This window comes from Diabrotica undecimpunctata, chromosome 7 (genome assembly GCF_040954645.1).
Source record: "Diabrotica undecimpunctata isolate CICGRU chromosome 7, icDiaUnde3, whole genome shotgun sequence".
NCBI classification, from domain to species: Eukaryota; Metazoa; Arthropoda; class Insecta; order Coleoptera; family Chrysomelidae; genus Diabrotica; species Diabrotica undecimpunctata.
In genome coordinates, this window is record NC_092809.1 from 4,743,543 (window position 1) to 4,759,736 (window position 16,194).

Sequence of the window (16,194 nt, forward strand, 5' to 3'; positions counted from 1 at the left end):
TCAAATAATCCTGACTCGGGCCTATGTTCAATTGCAATAATAAAAAATCTTGTTAAAAAACTTCGATCCGTTTAAACCGACCATAATTTTTGGTGCAAATCCCCCTGTGGGGAATTTGCATATTTTTCGCGTTGTGTACATAAAAATTCGGGCAGAAAAAGCCCAAAATGAATGGCGGGCTTGGATAAAGTTTGTGAACTCCAGTCAGGCAAAAAACTTTGCTCAAATAAAATAGTATGATCCCATTTAGGTCTCTTTTTTCTACACGAGAAAAAAAGTGTCGCCTTATTGAATAAAGATTATGTGCATATTTAAGTTGATTATTTGAAATGGAAAATTAGAGAGAGTGAGTAACGTAATAGATTTATCGAATAGAATGAAAAGTGCAAAGGAATATTGCTTGAAAAAAAGCTTTCGATTAAAAAAAAATTGATAATAAAAATAAGAGGGATCTTAGGGATTCCTGAAATATGATAATATGAGAAATACTCAAAATACTACGCAACTATCAGGAAATTTTAAAATCCTTTATAAAAGATTTAAAATTCCTTTCGGGCTACATCACAAAACGTTTTTGGGCTAAAAAGCCCATCATCGGTGTTTTTTTACTCGGTGCACATGAGTAAAGCCGCTAAATACCTGGCTAAAAACTCTTTAATATGTCTTACATTTTATTTAAAAATATGATGTGATATTTGAGTATTTCTCAGATAACCAGATGAGTTGCCATCTAGAACCCATTTAGACATCGTCTGATGGTCAGCAGCAAACCCTAGTGGGAGTAATCCGAAAGGGAATTCAAATTATATACATTAAAGTATGATAAGGTTTAAACATGTAGTGGCTAAAATTAATGATGATTTACAAAAGAGTTTCTTAATTTTCTTCTAGCCATTGTCTTCGTCTTAATAACAACAGTCTGTAGGTATAGTTTTTGGTTCAGTGACACAAAGAGACATATTTCTCAGCAATTTTGTTCATTTACGATCACCATTGATAATTTCTTAAATAGAATTTAGGTGAAATGTAAAACTTTAGCTTAGATCGACATTTATACCTATACCCAAGAAAAATAAAGCAAATAGATGCTTACAGTTCAGATTAATTAGCCTGATGAGCCAGTTTCTGAAACTTTTACTCAAAATTGTACATCAACGAATATACAGAGAATGCGAAAGAAACCCAAGCGACAATTAATTTGAATTTCGTGTGGGGCTTGGTACAAGGGAGGCATTATTTGGCCTCCAGATATTACTACAAAAATGCCGAGATCAACGGAAAGACGTGTTTCTCTGTTTTATAGACTACGAAAAAGCGTTTTGATCGAGTAAAACACACAGAACTCATAGAAACCCTAACACAACATGGTATAGACCATAACACTGTAGTACTTATTAAAAAACTATATTGGGATCAAATGGCGTCGATCAAAATAGACAATTGTCTGACAGCTGAATTGCCAATAAAAAGAGGAGTTCGTCAGAGCTGTGTACTTTCTCCACTGTTATTCAATATATATTCCAAAAAGATCTTTCAAAATGCCCTCGAAAATATTGAAGAAGGAATAAAAATCAACGGAGAATACGTAAACAACTTAAGATACGTAGACGACACCGTCATTATTGCGGATAGTGCTGAGGGTTTACAACGACTTTTGAATGTCATAACCAGAGAGGGAGATAGCTTGTGACTAAATATAAACAAAAATAAAACAAAAGTAATGGCTGTGACACGTGCACCAAATATCGACATTAATCAAAATCTATAACAAACATATAGAACCAGTACAAAGATTCCAGTATCTTGGTTGATAGATAACAAACGATCTTGACCACGAGGTGCTCATATGCAGCATTAAATGCACTGGGCATTTCTATTAAAATAAGTAAAATAAGCCCTTTAAGGTAATGGTTAATACGTCACATCATTATACAAACGCTAATAATGTTGTCTAAAAAATCAGGAGACGTGGCTTTAATATTATTAATATTACTATACCTAATTTATTTATATTATCATTTAGATATAAACATCGACGCCATGGGTGAAAATAATATGTATAAATACCTCGGAATAAAGCAAGTGCAGAAGATTGACCACAAGCAAATGAAAACTGAGATAACTACTGAATTTATATTAATAAATAATAAATTTATACTAATAAATAAATACATTTGTTTAAGGTACTAAACACCTACGCATGTTCCGCGCTTGGCTACTTATTCGATATTGTTAATTGGACAAAAGCGGATATAGAAAATCTTCAGCGAGAAGTACGAACACACCTTACAAATGCACAAAAACACTATTCTCGAAAAAAGAAAGAACAACATTAACGCGGTATTTAGGAGGACGAGGACTTATGGATATTAGTGAGCAACTAGAACAACAGATTACTAACTAAAGAATTTATTTTTAGGTGCAGGCTGAGACATCTACTCTACATCGCGCGATTTGTGCAGTAGATGATAAAACACCGCTCAAACTGAGGGAAGTAGAAATGAGCATAAACCGTCTTACTTAGGACGAAAAAATGAGCACCTGGATGGGTAAAACTCTGCACGGGCGACATCCCAATGAGATCAGTCAAGACCATGTTGACAATATAGCGGCGAACTATTGGCTGACATCTAGAAAGATGTTCCCTGAAACGAAAGGTTCATTACTCGCCATTTAAGATCAGGTTATACCAACCAAAAATTACATGAAATATATCGTCAAAAACCCTCAGGTCCAAAATAACAAATTCCGATATGGATGTCAAGCTCAAGAAACCATCCAACATCTTACTCGAGTCTGCTAGGCATTTGCTGCAATTTATATAAAGAACAACACGACTCAGTAGGAAAGATCCTTTATCAAGAGATAGCCATCAAACTGGGACTTCTCCAAACAAACTCTACGACATATCTACAAGACCATGCAAAAAGCTGTACTACTCTTAGCGTCCAGATGTGTACGAACATTTTTGAGAGACACTCCAGCGTACCAAGTCACCTAGTGCTTGATAACATGGAAAGAGTCCCACCAGAGCTTAATCCTTTTGATACCGTAAGTATCTGGGATGAGTAAATATTTCTCTTATAGGGAGTGTGAGCGGTATGACTAAATCTAATAAAAGTCATTTAGCTGATAGCTGATTCGTTTATTGTGCCTCTTGTGGGGGTGAAATTATACATAACACTTTTATTATCGGTTTATTTGCTTCCACAATCATTTATGGTAACAATTTACAACCTCAACACTTACAACACTAAACTAAAACTAACTTATATTCACTTGTTGTGTGTCACGGGAGAGAGAGAGAGAGAGAGAGAGAGAGAGAGAGATAGAGAGAGACACGAGGAGAGAGAACAACTTTCTTAGCGACTTGTCAACTTGAAATGCGACTGACTTTATATGCTACTAGTATAGCTATACAAAGGGACGAGAGGTGTGCGAGCAGAAGAGGTGTTAAATACGCTGACTATCATCTGGTCTTTTTTTACTAATAGATATTTGCTATTCACACTACAGAGGCGGCGTTAGGTTAAATTGAAGTAGTGAAAAATAAGTTGGTTTTCCCACAGTTCTGTTTAATTAAATACAGTTTAAAATATTTTTATTTTACTAAAACGTCTTAATATATTTACCTTTTCTAAATTCCTACAAAATATAAGAGAAAAATCCTCTATTTCTATTCTTTAGACACACCTGGTCTATGAGACCGGGGCAACTAAACTTGTAAGAAACTATAGCGCCACTAACCGAAGGTTAAATTAGTGGGTTTCATATTCGTTTAAATCACTTTCATGTACTAATTACAAATAGAGGGTTGAATCCCAGAATTCTTACCCCTGTTCCAGTTAATATCGGCTGGAAGTTCGTTAAGTTTACCTTACCTCTGTATTTATCTGTACCGATAAGAATTAGCGGCATAGTTTTTAAAGCTGTTATTACATATTCTAGTATTGATTTATACATGATTCATGCTTATTTAAGTGACTTCTTATAATTTCCCATAAGCTTGTAGTCTATTACTTAGAGCAGGTAATCTTTAATTTCTTATTAATTATAATGTGATTTTATGTATATGCCATATCCTCCAATAAAGTGTTATGGTTGACGCGAAAAAAAATATGGAGACAAACAAGAACCATCTAAACAACCAAAAACAGAAGGATTGTCGTTAAAAGAAAGACTTTCCTAATACATCGTAATGTAAAAAGGAAACGGATTATGTTTGTATATACTGGAAATTCTAAAAGTTTGTTGGTAGTGAAAACATTAACTTTTTATAAAACCCATGGATTATGATGACGAAGCATGACTTTACTATCTGTCAAGTACGTCAGCTTTAGTTAAAAAGTTTGTATAGAAGTCAAAAAATGTCGTGTACAATAATGAATTATCTTTCTGTTCTATTATTGAAGAACCTACGAACAATTCAACTAGAAATTTTTCAGTGTACAATAAAACAAAATTGTCGTAAGAAAACAATGAACCATACAGACAAAACTGAGTAATTTAATATAACGATACGAACATGACGCGCCATATTTTTTGCCATTCCAATACAGTTCCATTATTTTTCTGTCTACTCATGAGAAATATAACAGTTGCAGCTATCTTTTCCAGGATGTTTTATCACTTCTAGCTCCCCGGGGGTTTGTTCAGGTGAAAATAAATTTGAAAACACATGAAAACAACACATTCCATTACTTTTGACGCACAAAAATTTATTAAATGACATAAAAATAGGTCTCGACGGATGCAGAAGCATGGGACGGGAATAAAACGTCTTATTCCGTACTTTGGGACGATTCGTTGTGTATTTAACTTAACAAGAAAACAAAAGAAAATCCACTTGGGGTTTAAGTTCATTTAGTATAAATATGCGGGTTTTTTTTATAAAAATTATCATATCCGTTTACCCTAAACTCTTTAAATATAAGCACGACATATATACAGTGTGTCCGTAAAGTATGGAATAAATTCGATATTTCCTAAATATTTAAAATTTAAAATTTAAAAAAATCTAAAACACGTCGATTTTTAAATTTAATGTCTACATTTTACAATAAAATTTCATTATACAAGGTGATACAGATGACAGTTATGACGTCATCGGCTCTTTTTAAATGTAACACCCTGTAGTTTAGGACATTTTTAGATCGATAAAAATGAGCTGATTTCAAAAAAGTATAATACTCGGGTCTAATGGATATAATTTACAAGATATGCGCTTAGAAAATTAATTATTTATTATCAATTGCAAAAAAGTAGCCTACTTCTAGTTTTTGGTAAACTGTAATTATTTTTAGTAACGTTCAATAACAATTAAGTAGTACAATAATTGTATAAATTCGTGAATGTTCTGTGTTATTGTTTAGAATTAATTTTAAGTAGAAATGTATTTGAGTGTACAGCAAAGAATTGAAATACTCATGATGATTGGGTATGGAGACAAATCGCGAACTCAGATGGAAGTGTGTAATTTATTTAATGATAAATATCCAGAAATACCCATCACGCAGTCAACAGTAAGTAAGATTGAAAAAAAATTTCGAGAAACTGGTACGGATGAAAATGCACGCAAATTAGGTCATCCCTCTGTAAATTATGTTACAACATTAGATGTTCTACTTGCTTTTGAAGAAGATGCGCACACTTCTATTCGTAAGATTAGTATTGATCTCGATGTTTGCAAAACAACGGTACACAAAGTACGTAAAAGTAAGTAAAGTAAGTAAAATGCACAGTTGTACAGGAAACGGGGATGATCCAGATAAAAGAATACAATTTTGCGAAATAATAATGGATAACAGCCACCGAAACCCTCTCTTAGTTCAGAATATTATGTTTTCTGATGAGGCTACATTTAAATTAAATGGCGAGGTCAACCGTCAGAATTGTAGATACTGGGCAAATGAAAACTCCAACTGGATGCGGGAACATCATACACAATACCCGCAAAAGGTAAACGTATGGGCTGACATTGTAAGAAATAAAATCATTGGACCCTACTATTTTGAAGGTAATTTAAACAAGCCAGCATACCTGGAGGTTATAACGAAAGTTAATAACTTCATTTTTAGATGGGACACCCTGTATATATTTTAATTTTAGAAATACTCACGTTATTTTGAACAGTTTTTGTTAATTCAGTTCTCGAGATAGTTCTAACTAGCCCTTTATCTGCCGCACCCTGTATAATAAATCTAAAACTGAATGAAATCTTTTAAAAAATATATAAAAATTGATTTGACTCACAATACTTCCATTTGGTCGCCGAATAATCAATGTTTGAAACACCCTTTAAAAACTTTCCATAAAGTTCTAAATGAGAGTGTCAGCTTTTTGCTGAAAATACGAAAACCGCCACATGCGAATTCCAAATGCCCCACTTATTTTATATCCACATTATATTCCCGTAGCTGACTAGAGAACGGACAGCTAAGGGTTGTTTTTCTCTCAAAGAGACACCCCCGAGTTCATTTCATTTGCACTTCATGCATTTTTATTCGATTTCTTTTTGCTGTTAAATGGTTTCCCTTGTTTCCGTAGGAAGTGGTATAATTATGGTAACTCGAACCGTTGTTGCACTATATATATATATATATATATATATATATATATATATATATATATATATATATATATATATATATATATATATATATATATATATAGAGTAAAGGGCACTAAAATAATATGATTATTTTAGAGCAAAACAAGTAATAGACTAAAGACAATCATTTATTGAACGAAAATAAAACATTTCTACAAAGTAAAAAATAAAATTTAAATTTTTATAAAAAACGGTAAATTTAGACTGACAAAAAAATGTTCCTAATACCGGATATTAGGATACCGGGATAAAATAAGCCATCGAGGCAGAAATCACAAATATATGTGTCTTTTTTATCTACATTGGAGCAGTCGGTGTGAGCCTACTTAAAATACTTTGAGCACTTGTTCCAATTGTTCCAAGCTTCTTCTTTCTTATCACTTTTCATTTTAACCTTGGCTGTCATTGTCTTCTTAGCAATAGATTTTCCTTTATTTTTATTTGTTTTCTTAAAAGGCTCACATTTGTCTATTTTTAATTTCAGAATTCCCTTTGAAATACTTTTACTTATCTTTTATTCTGACAAATTACTTTCTAAGGCCTCTTTGTATGGTGTGCCCGTAATTAAGGTAGCAGATCCTTTTCTGAACTTTCTTTCTATAATACTAGACTTGTAAAATAAAGTGGTGGTTAAAGGGCTAATATCTGGTGGCCGCACTGTTAAATCTCTAATATTAGAAATGTTTTTACATGATAAATCTTCCACATATTTGGTCGCATCAATAATTCTTGGAGGAGTTACATACTTAGGAGGAGTTACTTGGTTTTCTTGTTCAGCCTCTGGTAGATTTGGAACTGAAACTCAATCACCTTCCGCTTGATGGTGAATGACAAAGTCGTGTTCTCGAAAAATGTGTTTATTAAATGGGCAGATAGCGCTCTTTCGAAAACCATTTATAGCGATTTCAGCTGTAGCACATCTTACATAAGCTCTTCCAAGCAATTCGCAAACTTGATAGCAGGTGACCACTCTTCCATGGTTGTTTCTTAGCCAATTTTCAATTATCTGCGAGTAGTAGGTTTTAAGATGCCCCATGAAAGCAAGGTCCAGCGGCTGCATTTTGTAAGTAGAATGCGGCGGCAGACTAAGAATAACCACATGGTTTTGGCACGCCAAATTTATCGAGTTAATATTTTAAATTGTTCCGTATAGCTAATTGAAAGGCTAATCTTCGAATATCAGAAGATCGCAGTCCGTAAAATCTTCTATCCATTTCTAGGCATTAATCGATCAAATCCGCTTCAATTTCTTTGGAAAACACTGGTGGACGTCCCATATTGGTTTAAATAAGTTTTTCAGGTGACCTTATTTTATTTTTTACGTAGTCTTTCAACGTGCTCTTGGGTATTTTAGTATTTGCAGCTTGCAAGTACCCCATTTCTTTGTTTTTAACTGCAGTAACAGCTGCATGCATGGATTTACTATTCCATTTCTTTTGTTTTTGTTTGGATTTCGATGACATTTTATTTCTGAAATTAAAAAAAAGCGTAAGAAATAAGATAAAATAAGTAGACATAGTGCACAAATTATAGCATAATTCTTTCTTTTTGTCGACGAAAACATTAAAATGTAATTGTTAATATGACTTTACCTACGTAAAAATGACTCGTCGATTTCCTTTTCCCCCAAACCCGCAAAGGTGTACATTGAAAAGATGAGGCAGTTTTTACAATTTTGGTACTATGCTGTAGGCCCTGTTCCCTATCGGGATTTATTTTAAGTACGCATTAAGTATTTTTTTTATGTTCAGTTCCATTTTTTTCTTAACTCAAAATTTCATCTTACTGTTTTGAAATCTAAAGTTTTTTAACGTTAAGTATAAATTGCTATTTTGGTGCTATCTTGGATTCCAGCCAACACTGATTTTTCAGATGCAGAATTCTTAATTGTATCATCTCCACATTCAAGTATTTATGAACTTACTTTAATTCCTTCTGGTACACTTCTTACATTGCTTTGCTCTCATCTATATTAATGTACTCGATAAATGGTCTGTATAGTGGAAGTTTCGCGTACAAAATACAGCTAAAATCGTGTCAGCATGTTACTTTAGATTTAAAAAATGCATAATGTGAATTTGCACTTACATTTTATATTTTCCGGAAACGGAAATACTTTCCCACTTGATTGTCGTTCCTTAGAACATTTTGCTGGGAAAACACAGACCCAGTCTTAAAAGGATTGGTAGAAAAATGCAATTTGGGCCATCACAAAGGCGAATAGTTGATAAGAGTGATCTAAGAGTCACATCATTTATAGAATGAAATATGCATTTTCTTGAGATGCACCTGCGGGAGTTCTCGGCAGCCACAATTGGATTCCTACCGGCGCGTTATCCTATTCGAGGCAAAGGCGAACGAAATGCAATTTTGGATCTTCGCTTGTTTTCAAGTGAGATTTCTTTGCATAATTTGACGATTCCTATGTAGAGGAAGTTCTAATTTTCTCCATAAGTTAAAGTTTGATTGGACAGTAAACATATCGTAAAATAGAAAATCTTGTAATAAATTATATTATAATAAAGAAAGAAAAGATCGCATTTATAGATAATTAGTCTAATATCTGTACCTCGGAAGGTTACAACACTATGTTCATTTTTACTTGCAGATAATCACAGTTTACCACAAGAAGTTGTTGTTTGTTAATGTCTCTTTTTATATTAATCAAAACCGGATTTTGAGATGGTTGAACATCATACAAAGACTTAAAATTTTTCAAATCTTCTAGTTCCATATTATGTACAGTATATTTTAACTAAGATTGGTCTTACTCACTGCTGCCAGTCTCAGGGCGATATAATAGAATGAATATTTTTAATTTTAAGTTTTATTCTCTTTGGCTCTACCAGCACATGGACAGTGTCCGCCTCCATGTGGGTGTGAACCTTTACTAGAAACTTGTGAGTGATAATGATTCATTAAATAACCCACCCATTTCATTTAAATGAATCAATCTACGGCAGGTAATTGGTTATTTACTTGACCAATTACTTCCTGATATCGTCTTTAATGCTTTCTATATGATGTGTTGTTATCAACTAATTAAATCCAAGTACATATGTGAGTCATTTAAAATGTATAAACTAGGTAAAAAAGGAAAATAGGAAAAGGTATTGTATAATTTGTGTAATAATTATAATATTTGTATTGTTTTGTTTAATTTTCTAATACAATATGAGTTTCGCTAATAGGAATTTTCATTCTGTTGTAGGTGTATAATTTTGTTTTTATCCCTATAGCTGTGTTTTTTTAATGAGAAAAGTTATATCTGCGCTCTGCATTAGTTCATCCAGATCGTGGTTCATTTTAATTCTCCACGAACCATAGCTGCATTGGATTGGTCCAAATATCTTTCTTGTTATTTTGCGCTCAAATATTCTCAGTTGATTTTCATCAGTGGTTGAGAGGGTCTACGTTTCACATCCATATATGACCACTGGTCTAATTACTGTTTTGTAGATTCTAAGCTTAGACTCACGATTAGTAACTTACTTTTCATTAAGTCTTTGTATGCATAAAGGCACTTATTATCACTAAGAATCCGTGCTTGTATTTTTTAACTGATGTTGTTGTTTTCATTTATTATTGAGCATAGGTAGGAAAAAGTGGAGGCATATTTGTAGGTATGGTTGTCTACCTTCGGATTCTCATGTTGATTCGATTTTGTGCACTTCACATATTTTTTTTGCTTTCATTTATATATAGACCAAACGTAGCAGATTCTCGTTTAAGTTCTATAACTTTTTCACTTAATACCCTTTTGTTGCGGCTTATTATGGCAACATCATCCGCATATGCACATATTTGCATTGATCTTGTATTAATACTGCCGTTTATATCCAGTTTTCTAACAACAGCTTCTAAAGTTAGATTAAAAAGTATTAATGATAAGACATCACCTTGTCTAACTCCATTTTTAATATTAAAAGCCTGCGTCACAACTCCATCTATTCTCGCTATAGTTTTGGAACCCTCCAGAGTCATTCGTATAAGTTCAACCAACTTATTGGATTTCCCTAACATAGATAGTTGCTTTAACATCTTTTGTCGATCTACTCCATCAAACGCCTGTTTAAAATCTATATACAAGTTGTAAGTAGGTATGTTATATTCAACACATTGTTCATGTATATCTCTTAACATATGTATTTGGTTTATAGTTGACCTCTTTGGTCTGAAGCCACATTTTTATTCACTAATCATCTCCTCCAAAAACGATTCCACGTGGCTGTATATAATTCCTGATAATATCTTGTAGACGACATTTAAAACAGTTATGCCCCTATAATTTTTGCAGAGTCGCTTGTCTCACCCTTTGTTCACAGGAAGGATGATTCCTACTTTCCAATCATCTGGGATGACTTCTAGTGTCCATATGCGGTCGATTAGTTTATGGATACGCCTCCATAGCGCATGTCCACTATTCTTTATTAGTTCTGCAGTTATTCCATCTATGCCAGGTGCTTTGTTATTTTTTAGATGTTTTATGACATTTATCGTTTCTTCCAATGTTGGTTGCTCAACTAGTTGTTCTGCTGTGTGGTGAATTATTTCTTCATCTTCATTTTGTTCTTTTTCTGGGTTTAACAGCTATTGAAAATGCTCCATCTACCTTTTCATTATTTCCTCTTTCTCGCTAAAAATTGCCTTATTTTTGTCCTTGCAAACTGTTGATCTTGTCATGTATCCTTGGGTGTATTGCTTGGTTTCCGTGTAAAATTTTCTAGTCTCTCTTCTTTTATTATAATCTGTAATTTGTTTTATTTTTCTATTTAACATTTCTCTCTTTTTCCTTCTACATATTTTCTTTGCATCTTTTAAGAGTTCTTCATATGCCCTTCTATTCAATCGGGAATTCCTTTGTAGACATTTCTGTCTAGCTATATTTTTGCTATTTATTACTTGTTGGGAATGTTGGTCAAACCATTCCTCGTTTCTTTTGCTTGAGGTTTCACCTAATGTTTCCTTTGGCATATTTGTAGTTGTCGTTTGGATGACATTCCATTTTTCTGTTGTTGTTTTGTTCTTCTCTTTCATTTAATATTACTTTTATTTTCTGCCGGTACTCATTCTTCTTTTTAGGATTTTTAAAACGTATATGTTTTCCATTTTCTTTATTTGGCGCCTTTCTCTTTTCTTGCCATTGATACTCTTTGTTTTATCTTCGATATAACCAAGAACCTGCTAGCTCCTTGAGTGTTTGAAACTTTTTATATGACTATTTTTCGTAAATTTGCTTAAAATGCTTTACTTTGTTCTGACAGACGAAATAAATGAAAATTTACTCTTTTTTGACATTAGTTTGTTATTAACATCGGCTGTAGGAAATATATGAACCAAAATGGTGATTTTTTTATAATTTTCTAAATAAACTTTTTTTTGATTGATCTATATTATTGTACATACTAATTGTAATAAAATATAAAATCCATTTTGGTTTATTTTATAAGTACATAATAAATGCATAATAACCAAAGCAAGAAGTTTTTCTGTCATACCTAAATAAATAAGTATTTCATAAAATTTATTCATAATAATATAAAAATACATAAACCTATTACTAATTTTATATTTCACGAACTATAATATTACGCTATAACGTAAACAAATAAACCATTCCCAATTCCAAGAAATCATATTAAAAATGTGCGAAAACAGGTTTTTGATTAAAAAACAACTCGACAGAATGGTAAACATTCTGACCTAAATTTTTTGTACGGCTTTCGCCACGAGGTATGATTATTAAAATGTAGATGTAGGTTTTCCACTGTATTCCAAATATAAAGTTTCAAATAAATCGACTGGTTAGATAAAGCAGACGATAGCGAGTGATAGAAATTTAAATATTATAAAAAAATACATATAAATAAATATTTTAGCAAATTTTCAACTGGAAAAATAGTAGCCTGAAGCTTATATGAAATCGCAAACAAACAAATCGGGAATATTATATTTATCAGACATACCGTGCGCTGGAATAAATGTTACCCCAGCTACTAACTCATTTATTTTTAACGCACAAGCAAAATACTCAAATATATTTAATTTTAAAATAATTATAGGCATTAAAACTTAATCAACTTTTTCGTTGAATTCTCAATAAGTTATTGGTTTTGGCAGCTGTGAAAAATTAGTCCAGGTTGTGAGGTCGCTCCAGTAGAAAAATAAATGTTTCTGATTCGTTTTCTTTGCGGATTCCTATTTAAAAATGTCCCCTTGAAACTAAATACAGGGCTGCCGGGCGAAATTTTTGGGCTGAAATTGTTGACACAATTTTTTTAAACAAATTCCAAAAATCGTCTTTATGGAAAATCCAGAGAATCTTTTTTTAGTATATTTGGCTCATTTTATGCCTCATTCAAAAATTTACTAATGTACAAGTGAGGTTCCTACAGCATCTGCTGCTTCTCGCATTTCGACTGCCATCGTTTTGTGTTCATCCTTTCATCTCCTTTGATGGCTTTATCTCTCATTATGTGCCGTACATTTTCTTCCCAGGCAACTAAAGGCCTACCCCTTCTCTTCTTTGTTGTGGTATGCAATTTAAAGCTTCATTTGGCCATCTACCTTCATTCATTCGCTTCACGTGATCATACCACACTAGTTGTCTCGTTTCAATTCTATCTACACTGGAATATACAGTATTTGTCCTCCTTCTAATATCTTCATTCCTGATATGATCTTCTTTGGATACACTACACGCTCTCATTAAAAAATCCATTTCTACTACTTCTATTCCTTTTCTATATTTTTTCGTGATTTGCCAAACTTCTGCCCCATAAGTCGTAATAGGCTCTACCAAGGTTCGATAGATTGTCAATAGCATTTCTTGTTTAATATCTTTAGACACTAGTAGAGAGTTCAGAATGTTTACCGCTTTTTTTTCCTGCTGCATTCTGTTTTCAATGTCTCTTTTGGTAGTGCCTTCTTTAGATATTATAGATCGGAGATATTTATGTTCATTGCATGTGTCTGTGTTTTTAATTTCTAACTCTGGATCTTCTTCATCATCTCCTATTTTAAGATACTCTGTCTTTGGCATATTCATATTGAGACACTATTTTTCATATTCTTTCTTTAGTTTTTTAAACATGTAGTGTATGTCTTCCTCATAATTCGCTACGAATACCTGATCATCTGCGAAAAATAAAGTTGTTAGACATTTACCACCGCTTATGTTGATTCCCATTCCTGTTACTTGATACCTATGATACCCATAATACTGGTTTCCTCCAATGCTCTAGCGATGATTGAATATATATTTTAAATAAGGTTTTAGATAGACGACATCCTTGTTTAAGCCTTTTTGCTACTGGAAATGATTCAGACATAAAGTTTCTTTCTTTAACGACACTTGCGATAGCATCCACATACTCTCTACTAAGACCTACTGTCAATGTTTAAAACAGTTTTTTCAAAGGTACCGTATCGTATGCCTTCTCTAAATCTACAAGCAATAAGTGGGTAGATAGATTCCTTGCCTTTCGTTTTTCGATTACCTGCTGCAGAACGAATAAACCATACTCCTGCATGAAATCCATTTTGTTCTTCTATGTCTTCGTATTCTGATTCTATTCTTTCTTTTATTATTAGACCCTAAAACCTACCCACTGAGCTTATAACAGTTGGCTTAAAACTGTGGTCGACTATTTTGGCAAGGATAGTTTGGATTTAAAAAAAGTTATTTCAATAACTACGGACGGCGCTGCAGCAATGGTTGGGTGTAGAAAAGGCTTGGTTCAGCGACTAAGAAGCGATCCTATGTGCAATGGAAATCTAATATCGTATCATTGTATTATTCATCAAAGTGTGTTGTGTTGCAGTTTAAATCCAAATCTTTAAGATAGTGAACTTACTGACAGTAAAATGCAAACCGTGAAGATAGTGAACTTTATACGTGGTCATCTTTGAGGCATCGTCAATTCAAATCAATCCTAGAAGTCACTACTCAGTTTGACGATTTGCTTCTTCATAACAGTTTGAGATGGCTGAGCAAATGTTTAGAGCTTGAAAGATTTTTTGCAATACTTGATAAGATAAAAGGATTTCTGTCCACTATTGATAATGAAGCTGCAAATGACCATTTGGGTTTCCTCTTGGACACAGAAAACGTTACAACTATCGCATTTTTGGTTGATATCTTCAGACATCTGAACTTCTTGAATTTAAAACTACAATGCAAGGGAATAATTGTTTGTGAACTTCTGTCGGATATTAAAAGTTTTTCTAAAAAGATTGAACTTTTTTCTGGGGATATTAAGGCAGAACTTTTGCATTTTCCTTTCCTTAAATCCGTTTGTGATAGTTATAGTTATAGAAAAAACAATATAATAGCTTTATAATCATCTTTTTCCTTGAGTTTATTTTATACCCCTCCCTAAAGGAAGGTTTCTGGGTAATTTCCCCCTCCCCAGTTACACCACTGCATGGTTTAGTGCTGAGTTTCCGGACCGCAGAAGTGCAGTAGGTTTTCGAAACGAACCCTCAGGGAATATAATTGGTGACCCCTGTAGTAGACCATGTGCGACTACTACAAAAAATTAAACTGCGTCTACTAAAAGGTTATAAAAATTTCCCATTAGTGCACTATAGTAAAATATTTATTTTTATTATTCGGTAAATTTTATGAAAACTTTATTGCACATTAATAATTGAATGCTGTAAAATTAAAAAATTTTTGCCTGCTAACGTTTATATATTTACAAATTCTTTATATTTATAAATTAGTTTAAAACATCATAGACATAGTCATTTACTACCTTTATCCCAATTTAATAAGGTAGCTAAGGGTACACTCCAATTTACAACATTTATTACCCAAATTTGTATAGATTGTTTGGGTTTAATTTAGAGATCTCTGTTAATGGCAAGAACAAAGAGACCTGCTTTGGCTGTTTACACAAAGAACTTTCTATGTACCCTTCTTTTGATTTGTGTATAGGTAATTTACCTGTTGAATAGCAAACCTTGCAAAGCTTGAGCCCTTTTCGATACACAAAAGACAAAAAAGGAGGTTTCTTTAGGGGGCCAATTATATGCTACTTATTTAAGATAAATTGAACACAAAACAAAATGTAAATAAAGATGGCTGTGTAATTAATTATATAGGAACAATTTATGCTGACGTTACCTCAGGAAATTTTCTTATTATAGAAATAACGAAGCAGCGAAACGAAATAAAATTATACATTTTTAATTATTTCGTATGTTTTAGTCCGTATATTTTAACATTTCTAATAAATTTGGTTATACCTTTACGTCTTAGATGTTACTATATTAGGTAAATATAATTTTTTTAAGCCCTTCTCTCAATTCGGATTGTCGAATATAGGCCTCTCCTAATTCTCGCCATTCATCTGTTGTGTGTATGGTTTTTAAGTGAGATACCCAGCATCTGGCGTTCCATAGCTCTCTGAGTTTTTCTGATCTTCTACATATTTATTTTAGTGAATGTCCAGGTTTGAGCTCCATATGTAAGTACAGGTAGGATACAGGAATTAAACACTGTGGTTCACGGTCTTTGAGGTATATTTTTATTATTAAATACTCTCATATGAGTCTTCCAAATGCTGCCCATCCCATTT

The 16,194-nt window shown here is 32.9% G+C and overlaps 1 protein-coding gene across 1 annotated transcript in view; it reads right to left on the bottom strand.

Moving 5' to 3' along the window:
* LOC140444920 (potassium channel subfamily K member 17-like) overlaps window positions 1-16,194 on the bottom strand; it is a 321,926-nt gene that overhangs the window by 277,760 nt on the left and 27,972 nt on the right. The window lies entirely within an intron of this gene.